This window comes from Lissotriton helveticus, chromosome 9 (genome assembly GCF_964261635.1).
Source record: "Lissotriton helveticus chromosome 9, aLisHel1.1, whole genome shotgun sequence".
Classification (NCBI taxonomy): Eukaryota; Metazoa; Chordata; class Amphibia; order Caudata; family Salamandridae; genus Lissotriton; species Lissotriton helveticus.
In genome coordinates, this window is record NC_136070.1 from 749,197,943 (window position 1) to 749,212,240 (window position 14,298).

Consider the following 14,298-nt stretch of genomic DNA (forward strand, 5'->3'; position numbering starts at 1 on the left):
GTAGCCACAGACTATGCTAATGAAACAAAGAAAACTCCAAAAGCAATTAAAAATCCGGAAGCGATTCCAACAATTGACAGAACTGCATCTGGCTACTTCATCAATTTCGATGACTTTTCTGAGGATCCAAGCGAGCCTGAAGAACAGCCAACAACAAACACTTTTAAAGACAAAGCAACAGAACTCTTTCATCAGCTCAAGGAAACCTATCTGATTTCTCCATGGATTGAATTTTGGATTGTGTTAGGTGTACTTTTCCTCCTGCTTTGGCTCATCATGGTACTTTGTTTGGGAAAATTCATTGAGGGAAAATACAGTACAATGGACACAGCAAGTCAGAACATCAACTTGGTCCTAAAGCCACACAAGTCATCACACATCGAGAAAAGAGAACTATCATCAGTGAATGTCACAGCCAATCCAATACCCGGTGGGGTAGCTTGGGACAAAACAGATTATGAAATGTATGGCCCGGTCGAGCTCTTGAAGTATCCACACCAGTTTAGGGTTTCATTAAGTGACTTTGTAAAACCGAGCACATTCTCTGATGATTGGGACTTTGAAAGTATTAATAATATGATGTCAGATTTAGTAATGTCAGCAAAATTTACAGAACATGATTACTTGCAAGGTTCATCTAATTATGAAGTAATGTATTGCTAGAACCACTTTGCACATCACTATTTGCATAAATCTGCTCAGCCTAGAATTTTTTTTTAATTATAATCAATGGGAACATTGTGCAACTCCACCAAAAGACAGTTCAAAAACATTTTACGAGAAATTTCCATACTTCTCAGGGTTTAACACAAGTGAGGCAGAAACGTTTTATTTCAAAATGTTAAATAAGACAGGGGTGAAAACAATGCTGTCAAACACAAAATTGATCTATTCGGAAATATTTTATGAAAAAATGACTACATTTGGTTTCGATTTTTGGAAAAACAACATTGAAACAAAAACCATCTGGGGTACCAAAGATTGGCAGGTCCAAGGTTTAGAAGCATTATTTAGAGCCTGCATGATCCCAGAACAAATTATATTCTTGAATGACACAATTCAACAGACAACCTGTCTTGGCCTAGCCAAAATTAAAGAGTTAAACAAACCGTCTATTCCGAAGCCAACACCTGACAGTAATAGCACTACAGATGTTGAGATAGACGTATCCCATATTTTTAACCAAAATAGAACACTTCCTGATTGGAAAAAATGGTTGATCTGGCCCACAGACACAAATAACTGTCAAGATAGATTCCTGAACAAAATACAGGGGTTCAAATTGACCAGGCCAGACCCTAGATACTCCCAGAGACAACATCCAGGGATAGTTACAACATACAGTGTAGGGAAACTCTGCCTCGAATAGCTACAGAAATCCACACTGGCTGAAATTAAGCAACACTTGACCTTACTTAAAGAAGGTGCTGACTTGCGTGATTTCATGATGGGACCACAGAAACAGCGTCAAAAACGTTTCATAGCGGCCAGTATATACGCAGCTTATAACGAAGCTTGGAAAGAAACGCAAATTGAAACAGCAGAAAAAATACAAGAAATTGACCGTATTAATTTGGAAAAATCACTTTCTGTTGTGGACAATGGGTTAATGACTCTGTCTTCCAGAATATATTCACTGGACAGTATTGTATCATCTGCTATAGATATAATAGAGCAGGACTTACTAATGTTACAACACGGTTAGTCCCAACTACGTTCTATTGTACAGCTTGGCTGGACGTTACAAAATCTGCTTTCAGGCTACGTGCCCTGGCGTTTAATCAACACAACGTCATTATTCTCTATCTTTAACCTTACTGATACACAAATCAGCTTGGCACAAAAAGGAGCGGAATATACAATTCTGAGCATTGAAAAACTAGAGAGATTACCATTGACAATGTCAGAACGACCTGTCATTGAATGGATAATACACGGAATCATAACTATTCCGATAACAACTTTCCAATTTAAATACTGTCAAGAGTATATACCTGCAGGCCAGTATGAAAGGTTGGGTAAAGGGTACATTAAGTCATCATGGAAATTACCTTACACACACACATGTTATAGTGAGAAGGAACAGAATGTATTTCTTAGTGGTAATAATTGTAAACGATCACTAAGTGGTATACTTCTGTGTCAAGGGATTAATTTGCATGGGGCCTGTGAGGGGACTTCAAATAACCTTTCATGCCACCAGCATGGCACACCTGCAACACGGATAGAGCCATTCTTTAGACGGCTTTCTAACGGGAGCTACATTCTAATAGTGGACCACAGATGTTGTGGCATGGTGCCAGGAAAAGCTTATCTAGTGAGCGTTAGTTCCATGGTCACTTGCTGTATGCAAGTATTGTATCCAAACAGCACTCCAGACAGGGAGGCGAAAATTTGGCCCATTTTGAATAACTCTTCTATTAGAATTGATACTTTAAGCAGAATGAAGTCTGTTCTTCTACAGACAACTGTGCCCTTGACGTCATCAAAAGAAACGTATGATCTACAAGTTGCAAGGACAACGGCAGAGATATATACACTTTTATCAACAAATTGCCGCTTACATTTCGCGGAAATGCTAAGCCAAATCCTAAATATGTCTGATACCAGTGGTATCCCACATGTATTTAAGACAATTTTTTCGGGACTGTTAACACCCTTCAAAACAGTTCTGGGCATCTTTCCTAATTTTGTCCATTCTGTCTTTGGCGGTCTACCACTTCTGTTGGGACTCGTAGCAGGCATTTTATTTGTGATTCTCCTGCTTCGTATGGCAAGCCAAATCGCAGACAAGACTCCAGCAACAATGGAAGAAACGATCCTAGCTATACGCTTTCGGGACCGCATAACTAAAGTCCTTGGATTAGCCCGGCTAAGAGATCTGAAAATGACCTGGTTTCTTTCATTCAAACCCATCTGGCAGAATTGTATCTTACCTGTGCTTCGATGTATGCTATGCGGAGAAGAATGCGTGTTGGACGTCTGTCTTACACTACAATCAGCAGTACCATTGGATACAGATACTTTGCTAAGTCCTGTAACGGCTCATGCATCGTGTTGTCCCCAGCGGTTACCCATCCTGATGACGGCATTCGTTGAGACTTCACCACTGCGTTTAAAGGGTAGTGAAGTACGAGATGAGAGCATCATCAACCAGGTACGACCTTCTGTGAGCATTGCTGATCCAGACATCGATGATCGCAATCATTCTCACGACTGCACAGTTGCGGCATTTTCCAACTTGGTCGAACTTTCACCTGAAGCGGTAAACTGCTTTTTTGAAAGTCTGAAATGAGGTTCTCCCCTGAACAGAAAGAATAACTTTTAAGCAAACAAGCACACAGCGTTCCATGAACTCTGAATTCGGCCTTCAGCTTTAATAAACAAAAAGCTACTGAAAATATTTGGAACTATTTTTGCCCTGAAAGCGAAATTATTTTTTCTTCCACTGAAAAACAAAACTTTTTCTCGATTCCAAAATATTTAATTTTTTTTGGGCACTTGTACTCTGCTTAAAGTAGAACTATTCTTAGAGAACAGAGCTTCTATTTTTAGGAACTCTAGAGACAATATATTACCTCAGCCTCTAGCACATTTACAAATAACTGTATTTATATGTGATGGAATGGTCTCGTACTTCTTTTCTGTATTAAGAGCCATTTCATGTGTGAATTTCGCAAGTCATTCAGCTGATATATATATGCATCCTATTTGAATGAATGATTACACTGCTTGAAAAGCATACAGTACCTATAATCATTTTCATGTATTTCGCATACACCATTTCAAATGCAAATAATGTATTTTGGGGTGGGTTGGTATACACATGCACCTTTTAAAATGTTTACTATTGCTTAAGTTTTAGTAATGATGGACATTAATTCGTGGAGTGGGTGTAGTGTTTTTATCTAGGAACCAGAATCGATATTTCTATTATTTGCCATTGTCCGGTTATAATCAATAATATCCATACAACGGCATAGTAGTCATATCCATATTCAGTCATAGCACATGCTGTAACATTAAGCAAGGCTACTTCTCCGGCCCCCTAGAGAGCACACCGAGTTCTCTAAACAAAACCAAGACTCCAGCAACCTGGGAAATCCCCCTTGCCTTTGTTTTGATTTCGTCGTAGAACTCCTGTAAAGCACTGTAAGAACGGGCAGTTCTTAGTGACATCTTTATTGACGTCTTATGTCCAACCTTACGTCAAACCCGGCACCTTTCAGGTATAAATATACCAACGTTGCCTTAAGCAAACACATGGTGGTGGTTTTGGAGCAGCTATCTACTTGCCCGAGAGCCCAGCGGATGCGAGAGCCCACGGACGCTGCCCCTCCCTTTTGACGCGCTGAGGAAGACGCTGTCTTTTCTCCTGCCGAGAAAATCCAGCTCCGGCGTTTCCAGCCTACCCTTGCTGGTTACTGGGATATCAAGTCCTGAGAGAGAGATACCAGACCTCCTGCTTTCTATTTACCCAGGTACGGAACTGACTAAACCTTTAAAGAGAATTCTTGAGTCAGATTCTTGGCAAAACAAACTTAACTTAAACTGCTACTTACTTACTCCTTCCCACGTATTAGGCTTAGGTCAGGTACACCGGGGTAGGCGTATTTAGAAGCACCAGTTGAGTATGATTAGTCAATGTATATATGTATGTATATATTTTATCTATTTTAAAGTATCATATGGCTCAGAAACCATATCAATGCTTTTACAGTATTATTTTATTATCCTCCTTTTACTGTACGCACTTTACTTTACAATCAGTATTGCAATCGTGGCAATTCATTTCTCTTGCATGAGGAAGAAGACTGCTCAATAAATTACACCTTTTATTGAAAATGCCCGTCTTTCTTTTCTCTGCATTCTGGTGAAACTAAGTACGCACATTTGACTGAGTGAAATAGCTGTCTTTTGTTTTCACACTCTTATTCAGGGAGAGCAAAGTTGTCATGTTTTATGGTTGTCAGAAGCTAATCCCTTCTTGTCTATCCAGGGAGGTTAAACTCCTCCTCGTTTATTCGAGAAAGTTTCTAGTGAGCTCTGAGCTAGCTGGCAAACCTTTAGTCTAATATAGTCAGTAGAGACCTAGTCGACCTCAGTCCTACGTCTACACTGCTGAATATATTATTCCAATGCGCAGAGCCTATTGGGAATATAGGAACTACACTACACTCTTAAATATTTTTAAAAAGTAAGCAACATGACACTGCATTTACCATAATGCCAGGGGCGAGCCTTGCTGAGAGGTGAAGCGGTGTGCTCCCACCCCTGTTCCTGTTTAAAAGCACTCCCGTGAGTCATTGAGCTGACGAGCTCGTGGAAGAAGCACCCAAGCGCCAGTGAGAGGTACCTGACCTGATGTAATGTTTGGCAGCCTACTCAGCCAACCCCAAAATTGAAGCCTGTAATCTCTTCTGATGACGGTTAAAAAACCAGAAACACGTGTCTAGAGATCAGCACAATCTGCGCCAACATTGGCAAAACACTCTTCAATATTTTTGAAAAGTAAGTAACATGAGACTGCATTTACCATAATACCAGGGGCGAGCCTTGCTGAGAGGTGAAGCGGTGTGCTCCCACCCCTGTTCCTGTTTAAAATCAATCCCGTGAGTCATTGAGCTGACGAGCATGTGGAAGAAGCACCCACGCGCCAGTGAGAAGTACCTGGCCTGATGAGATGTTTGGCAGCCTACTCAGCAAAACCCAAATTTGAAGCCTGTAATCTCTACTGATGACAGTTAAAGAACCAGAAACACGTGTCTAGAGATCAGCAAAATCTGCGCCAACATTGGCAAAACACTCTTCAATATTTTTGAAAAGTAAGCAACATGAGACTGTATTTACCATAAAACCAGGGGCGAGCCTTGCTGAGAGGTGAAGCAGTGTGCTCCCACCCCTGTTCCTGTTTAAAAGCACTCCCGTGAGTCATTGAGCTGACAAGCTCGTGGAAGAAGCACCCACGCGCGATTTAGAGGTACCTGACCGAATGTAATGTTTGGCAGCCTACTCAGCAAACCCCAAAATTGAAGCCTGTAATCTCTTCTGATGACGGTTAAAGAACCAGAAACACGTGTCTAGAGATCAGCACCTTCTGCGCCAACCTTGGCAAAACACTCTTAACTATTTTTGAAAAGTAGTTGACATGAGACTGCATTTACCATAATGCCAGGGGCGAACCTTGCTGAGAGGTGAAGCCGTGTGATCAAACCCCTGTTCCTGTTTAAAAGCACTCCCGTGAGTCATTGATCTGACAAGCTCGTGGAAGAAGAACCCACGCGCCTGTGAGAGGTACCGGGCCTGATGTGATGTTTGGCAGCCTACTCAGCAAACCCCAAATTTGAAGCCTTTAATCTCTACTGATGATGGTTAAAGAAACAGAAACACGTGTCTAGAGATGAGCACCACCTGCGCCAACCTTGGCAAATTACTCTTAAATATTTTTGAAAAGTAAGCAACATGAGACTGCATTTACCATAATGCCAGGGGCGAACCTTGCTGAGAGGTGAAGCCGTGTGCTCCCACCCCTGTTACTGTTTAAAATCATTCCCGTGAGTCATTGAGCTGACGAGCTCGTGGAAGAAGCACCCACGCGCCAGTGAGAAGTACCTGGCCTGATGAGATGCTTGGCAGCCTACTCAGCAAACCCCAAATTTGAAGCCTGTAATCTCTACTGATGATGGTTAAAGAAACAGAAACACGTGTCTAGAGATGAGCACCACCTGCGCCAACCTTGGCAAATTACTCTTAAATATTTTTGAAAAGTAAGCAACATGAGACTGCATTTAGGATAATGGCCGGGGCGAACCTTGCTGAGAGGTGAAGCCGTGTCCTCCCACCCCTGTTCCTGTTTAAAAGCATTCCCGTGAGTCATTGAGCTGACGAGCTCGTGGAAGAAGCACCCACGCGCCAGTGAGAAGTACCTGGCCTGATGAGATGTTTGGCAGCCTACTCAGCAAAACCCAAATTTGAAGCCTGTAATCTCTACTGATGACAGTTAAAGAAACAGAAACCCGTGTCTAGAGATCAGCACAATCTGCGCCAACATTGGCGAAACACTCTTCAATATTTTTGAAAAGTAAGCAACATGAGACTGCATTTACCATAATACCAGGGGCGAGCCTTGCTGAGAGGTGAAGCGGTGTGCTCCCACCCCTGTTCCTGTTTAAAAGCAATCCCTGAGTCATTGTGCTGACGAGTTCGTGGAAGAAGCACCCACGTGCCAGTGAGAGGTACCTGACCTTATGTGATGTTTGGTAGCCTACTCAGCAAACCCCACATTTGAAGCCTGTAATCTCTACTGATGACAGTTAAAGAACCAGAAACACGTGTCTAGAGATCAGAACCATCAGCGCCAACCTTGGCAAAACACTCTTAAATATTTTTGAAAAGTAGGTGACATGAGACTGCATTTACCATAATGCCAGGGGCGAACATTGCTGAGAGGTGAAGCGGTGTGCTCTCACCCCTGTTCCTGTTTAAATGCACTCCTGTGACTCATTGAGCGGACGAGCTAGTGTAAGAAGCACCCACGCGCCGGCTAGAGGTACCTGACCTGATGTGATGTTTGGCAGTCTACTCAGCAAACCCAAAGTTTTAAGCCTGTAATCTCTACTGACAACAGTTAAAGAACCAGAAACACGTGTCTAGAGATCAGCACCATCTGCGCCAACCTTGTCAAAATACTCTTAAATATTTTTGAAAAGTAAGCAACATGAGACTGTATTTACCATATTGCCAAGGGTGAACCTTGCTGAGAGGTTAAGCGGTGTGCTCCCACCCCTGTTCCTGTTTAAAAGCACTCCTGTGAGTCATTGAGCTGACGAGCTCGTAGAAAAAGCACCCACGCACCAGTGAGAGGTACCTGACCTAATGTGATGTTTGGCAGCGTACTCAGCAAACCCCAAAATTGAAGCCTGTAATCTCTACTGATGACGGTTAAAGAACCAGAAAAACGTGTCTAGAGATCAGCACCATCTGCGCCAACCTTGGCAAAACACTCTTAAATATTTTTGAAAAGTAAGCAACATGAGACTGCATTTACCATAATGCCAGTTGCGAACCTTGCTGAGAGGTAAAGCGGTGTGCTCCGACCCCTGGTCCTGTTTAAAAGCACTCCCGTGAGTCATTGAGCTGACGAGCTCGTGGAAGAAGCACCCACGCACCAGTGAGAGGTACCTGACCTGATGTAATGTTTGGCAGCCTACTCAGCAAACCCCAAAATTGAAGCCTGTAATCTCTTCTGATGACGGTTAAAGAACCAGAAACATGTGTCTAGAGATCAGCACCATATGCGCCAACCTTGGCAAAACACTCTTAAATATTTTTCAAAAGTAAGCAACATGAGACTGCATTTACCATAATGCCAGGGGCGAGCCTTGCTGAGAGGTGAAGTGGTGTGCTCTCACCTGTTCCTGTTTAAAATCACTCCCATGAGTCATTGAGCTGACGAGCTCATGGAAGAAGCACCCATGCGCCAGTGAGAGGCACCTGACCTGATGTGATGTTTGGCAGCCTACTCAGCAAAATCCAAATTTGAAGCCTGTAATCTCTACTGATGACGGTTAAAGAACCAGAAACATGTGTCTAGAGATCATCACCATCTGCGCCAACCTTGGCAAAACACTCTTAAATATTTTTGAAAAGTAAGCAACATGAGACTGCATTTACCATAATGCCTGGGGCGAACCTTGCTGAGAGGTGAAGTGGTGTGCTTCCACCCCTGTTCCCTGTTTAAAAGCACTCCTATGAGTCATTGAGCTGACAAGCTCGTGGAAGAAACACCCACGCGCCAGTGAGAGGTAGCTGACCTGATGTGATGTTTGGCAGCCTACTCAGCAAACCCCAAATTTGAAGCCTGTAATCTCTACTGATGATGGATAAATAACAAGAAACACGTGTCTAGAGATCAGCACCATCTGTGCCAACCTTGGCAAAACACTCTTAAATATTTTTGAAAAGTAAGCAAGGGAGAAGGGGGGCTGAAGCCCTTGGGCCTGGGAAGAAGTATGACTGTGAAGGAGTGACCCCCTTTGCATCGCTCCACGGCCCCCCTGGGGGGCGCGCCCCACAGTTTAAAGACCCCTGCGTTAAGCCATAACGTTGCCATAATGTTGCTTCACAATATTAGTGAAAGACAACTCTTTTCCCCCGGTACAGAGCGTCTAAAGGGATTTTCAAATTCATTCTCTTACATTTTGCCACTTTGTATCTAGCTTTCTGCATTCACGTGACATTTAATTGTCTTGTACTCTAAACTTATAGCCATAAGTCACAGAGTATTGTTTTAGCTAGACTTTACAGTTCATGGGAATATTGTAAAAAACAGATGTTTCATCCCACTCAGTGATTCCATATCTAGAAATCTAATATTGCATATCATACTCCCAAATTTGATGCCAGTTCCTCCCTACTGTTTAATCCTTTCGGAAATTTTGTCTGGAGGTCGACTATATAACGTGATTCAAGCCTACGCAGTTTTTGTAGCCTTTCTCCCCCTCTAATATGATCTGGCACATGGTCAAGACCAAAATACTGTAGAACATTCCTATTACTGGAATGCTTCTCCGCATAATGCCTTGCCACAGGGTAAGATGCATCATTATTGGCTCCCGCCCTGAGATGTTCCAAAACTCTAATTTTCAGGGGATGAATAGCACTGCCAATGTAGCGTAAGCCACATGGACAGACTAAACAATAAACCGCAAAGGGGTGCTGTATGTTGAAAACTTTGTTATGGATCTAGTTCCATTTATGTCAGGGAACTTGTATGACATAACTCTTTTGCTGTTACTACAGGCTTTGCACCTGCCAAAAGGGTAGAAACCATGCATTTCTTTTAGAGTTCCCTTCACTTGTGGCTCTTTCTCTAAATGACTGCGTACCAAAGTATCTCCCAAAAGACCTGGCCTTCTTAAAAGTCACTAATGGAAATGCTGGTATATCATCACTAATGGCATTGTCTGTTTTTAGAATATGCCAATTCTTTTTCATGGTGCGCTTTAGGAAATTTGCCTCACTTGAATAAGTGGTGACCATTCTAAATTTCCCTTCATTTACATTGCCTGCTCTTACGTTTTTGTTTGAAACATTTTTCAGCAGTTGTTGTCTGGGAATCTTTTTGACCCTTTCAAAGGTGTTGTCTAAAAGTGCTCGATCATAGCCTCTCACCTCAAACCGTGCAATGCTCTCTTTAGCAGCAACTTCAAAATCACATATTCTAGAACTGTTTCTTTTTTCCCCATATCAACTCTCCATATGGTATACTATGTTTCAATTTTGGAGGATGATTACTAGTTGCAAAAAGGGTTGAGTTGCCCGCTGTTGTCTTACGGTATATTGCTGTACTGAGTTGGCCTTCAGACACAATCACCTTCAGGTCCAGATAGTCTAATGCCACTGGACTTACTTTGCCTGAATAGTGTAAGTTGACATTGTTGTCATTTAGCATGGCAATGTACTTTAAAGCTGATTCACACGTGCCCTCCAACACAATAAAAAGGTCATCTATATATTGATGCCACACAACAGCACGACCTTTGCTTTTCCCTCTCTCATAGGTTCTGGACACCTGCTCCTCCCACCAGCCCACGAACAAGTTCGCGTAGCAGGGGGCGAAGCAGGTGCCCATTGCCGTGCCAGAGTTCTGTTTGAAAAAACCTCTCTCCAAATAAAAAGATGTTGTTTGTAAGGCAGAACAGTGTAACTTCAACCAACATGGCATTATGTTCAGCATACCTCAATTGTCTCTTATTCAGGTAAAATTGCATGGCTTTGAGTCCATCCTCGTGTTTAATACAAGTATATAGGCTGGTGTTGTCCAGCACCATTGGTTGATACATTGGTTCCCAGATTATGTCATCAATTTCATTCAAAAAATCTTTGGTATCGCTGACATATGAATCAAGTTCCATCACAAAAGGAAAAAGGAAATGGTCGATAAACATAGACAGATGTTCTGTTAAACTCCCTTGTGAAGACACAATAGGACTACCTGGTGGAGCTTCGGAATATGATAAAATGTAGCTGTGACTGGATTGCTGTTTCTCAGGATCAAATGCTTCTCCGTCCCCAGCATTGACTTATTTTACCATTTCCTAATCAGATTTTCATATTCAATCACACTTTGTTGGTACTCTTTCTGTGTGGTAGACACATAGTTTTGACTGTCAGACAGTTGTTTTAAGGCTTCTTGGCAGTATTCAGTTATTGTCTTGTATCAGAAGGCTTAATTATAATCGAAAAGAAAAGCGTGCCCCTTAATTGGGTGACGTCCCCTATTCACAGCTTAGGCCCAACAAGGGTTGTAGAATTATTAAATGAAATTCTGCGATTATGAATAATGTCTGAATCCTTTTCATTCAAAGATCCTTTATTTGTTTTAATTCATTAATTTCGTGTATCATCTGTTTAATTCCAACATAGTGTAATGGCTTCCGGTTTTAGCCCAAAATCATATCAATCCAATGCATTTCGGCTTTCCATTAGCCTTCATCAGGGATTGGGTTCTATAATTTAAACAAATGTATATATAAGCATTCATGAGGATTATAACAACGTAAACACATAAGAAACAGTTTTATCTATATCAGACAATTCTGGAATTAAACAGATGATACAAGAAATTAATGAATTAAAACAAATAAAGGATCTTTGAATGAAAAGGATTCAGACATTATTCATAATCGCAGAATTTCATTTAATAATTCTACAACCCTTGTTGGGCCTAAGCTGTGACTAGGGGACGTCACCCAATTAAGGGGCATGCTTTTCTTTTCAATACCAGTACTTCATGACGGAGAGTACACCCTAGAGCACGCAACAACCAGAGTAACTTTGATGACACAGTGTGCAAGCGTGATTAAATATATGTGTTGTTAATTATAATCGACCCATCCTGAAGAAGACTATCCAGTGCTAGTTTTTGGATCTTTTCTTACATCTAAATTTGAGTAAGTCATTCACCATCGCTTCGGAAATGACATCTATCGCGTCGAAGGGCATTTGTGGTATAAAGGTAGACTTGGGTTTGAAAGGGCTTTCTTGTTTGTCTTGATCAATCCCAACTGCTACCGCTCTTGTCGCTATGCTTTTCATGATGCTTGATAGATTCTCCTGAGTATTAGGGAGATTGTGTAAAGGTTTCACTGCAGGTAAATCATTGCAGGTTAGGAGATTGATTGCTGTGTCTCTCATTGGTGGAAGCTTTGTTTTTTCCACATTGGGTTTTGTTTTAAAATATTTGTGGAGCTTCAGTTTTCGTATGAAGCAGAAGAGGTCAATTCTTGTTTGTGTGAACTCCAGTTACTTGTCGGGCTGAATGTTAAGCCTAAAGTTAAAACCTTTGTCTCACTTGTGGCTAGTTGTTTTGTTGTGTAGGAATCTAGGACCCTAGTGTAATTTTCCCAATTCATGCCCATATATAGGTATAAATTACCCGATCCTTATATAGGCATAGAAATCATTACCATATTTAGACTGAACCTATGCAGCCCAAATTCGGCATGGCTACTTCTACTAAGTTCCGAGAAGCAACAACGATTTCTTAGAAAAACCTGCCTTCAGCAGCTAGGGACTTCCCCTTGTCTGAATACTAATTTATCTAGGAAATCATGGAGTTTTCAAAGAACTGAGTCTTTGATGACGTTATTATGTCCAATAATACATCAAACTCGGCACCTTCAAGGTATAAATATGCCTACATTTGCCCAGACAAACACGCAGTGGTTTGGAGAAGTTTGACTATCTACTTGCCCGACGCGCCCTGCTGCAGCAAGTGCCAAAGGAAGCCGACCCTCCAGCTGACACACTGAGAGACGCTGTACTTTCTCCAGCCGAGAAATCCAGCTCCAGTGTTTCCAGGCTACCCTTGCAGGTTGCTGGGAAATCAAGTCCTGAGAGAGAGATACAAGACATCCTTCATTCTAAAACCAAGGTACGGAGCTGATTAGATCCTTAGAGAATTCTTGGAATAGATTGTTGGCAAAGAATACTAAAACTTAAGCTACACCACACTTACTACTTCCCTTGTACTAGACCTAGGTTAGGTACACCGGGGTAGGCGTATTTTAGAAGCACCAGTTGAGTACTTTTAGTCATTATTTATCACTGTATGTATTTTGTGTATTTTTGGTACTTTATGGCTTAGAAACCATATCATGCTTTTACAGTATTATTTTATAATACTCTTCGTGCTGTACGCATTGTACTTTATAACCAGTATTACGATTGTAGCAGTACATTTCTTATGCGTGAGAAAGAAGACTGTTCAATAAATACTTTTTATTGAAAACGCCCGTCTCTCTATTTCTCAGCACCTCTGGTGAAACGCAGCATGCACGATTGACTGAGTAAAATAGCTATCTATTGTTTCCGCGACTCTAGAGATTGATTTCCTATTCTTGGGAAACAAAGTTGTTATGTTTATGCGGATGTCAGAAACTAATCCCTTCTTATGAATTTGAGAAAGTTTCTAGTGACCTCTGAGCTAGCTGGCAATCACAATTAAGTTTAATATATTCGGTAGAGACCTAGTCGACCTCAGTTCTACGTCTAAACTAAAGGATATATTATTCCAATGTGCAGAGCCTATTGGGTATATAGGAACTACACTACATGGCGCCCAACGTTTGGTAAGGTGAAAATTTAACGCTAGTTACTAGAGTAACTCAGTCGTGCTTTTCACACAAACCTCTTTTCCCGTAAAAACTCCAAAAGACGTCTGGAGTGGGTTAAAGGATAATATCCGCCAAAACAGAGTAGGACGAAAATCCTATGTATTAGTTTTTTGTTTGTTCAACGTTGAAGGATACAGTGTTCCAAAATATTGTGCACCTAATCTTTGTTTGATTGAAACTCGCCCTGCAACACTTCCAGTCAACAAAAATGACGGATAGTGACGAAGAATTAGAAAGAGTTGCAGCAGCAGCTCAAGCAGTTTTAGATGACACAACTCTCCAACAAAATGACCCGGGTGCTATAATCATCCCGGTAAATGTAAGAAAAACAAAAACTTACAAACTCATAAATAATGGAGTATCATCGAGAGGTGGTAAAATAATATTTGTTATAGAGGCACATGAATATTGGCAGACAGAGGTATTCTATTCATGGATTCAGTTCCTTGCAGCCTATGCAGGAACACACAAGTTCCACTACTACAAAGTAGAGGAACCTCCAGCGGAATACGTTCCTTACGAGGACGTTGAAATTCCATTAACTTACCAAGAGCATTAGCTCTGGCTTAAAGGTGCCCTACAACATCAAAATCACATAACAAGGCTCGGTCCACTAGGT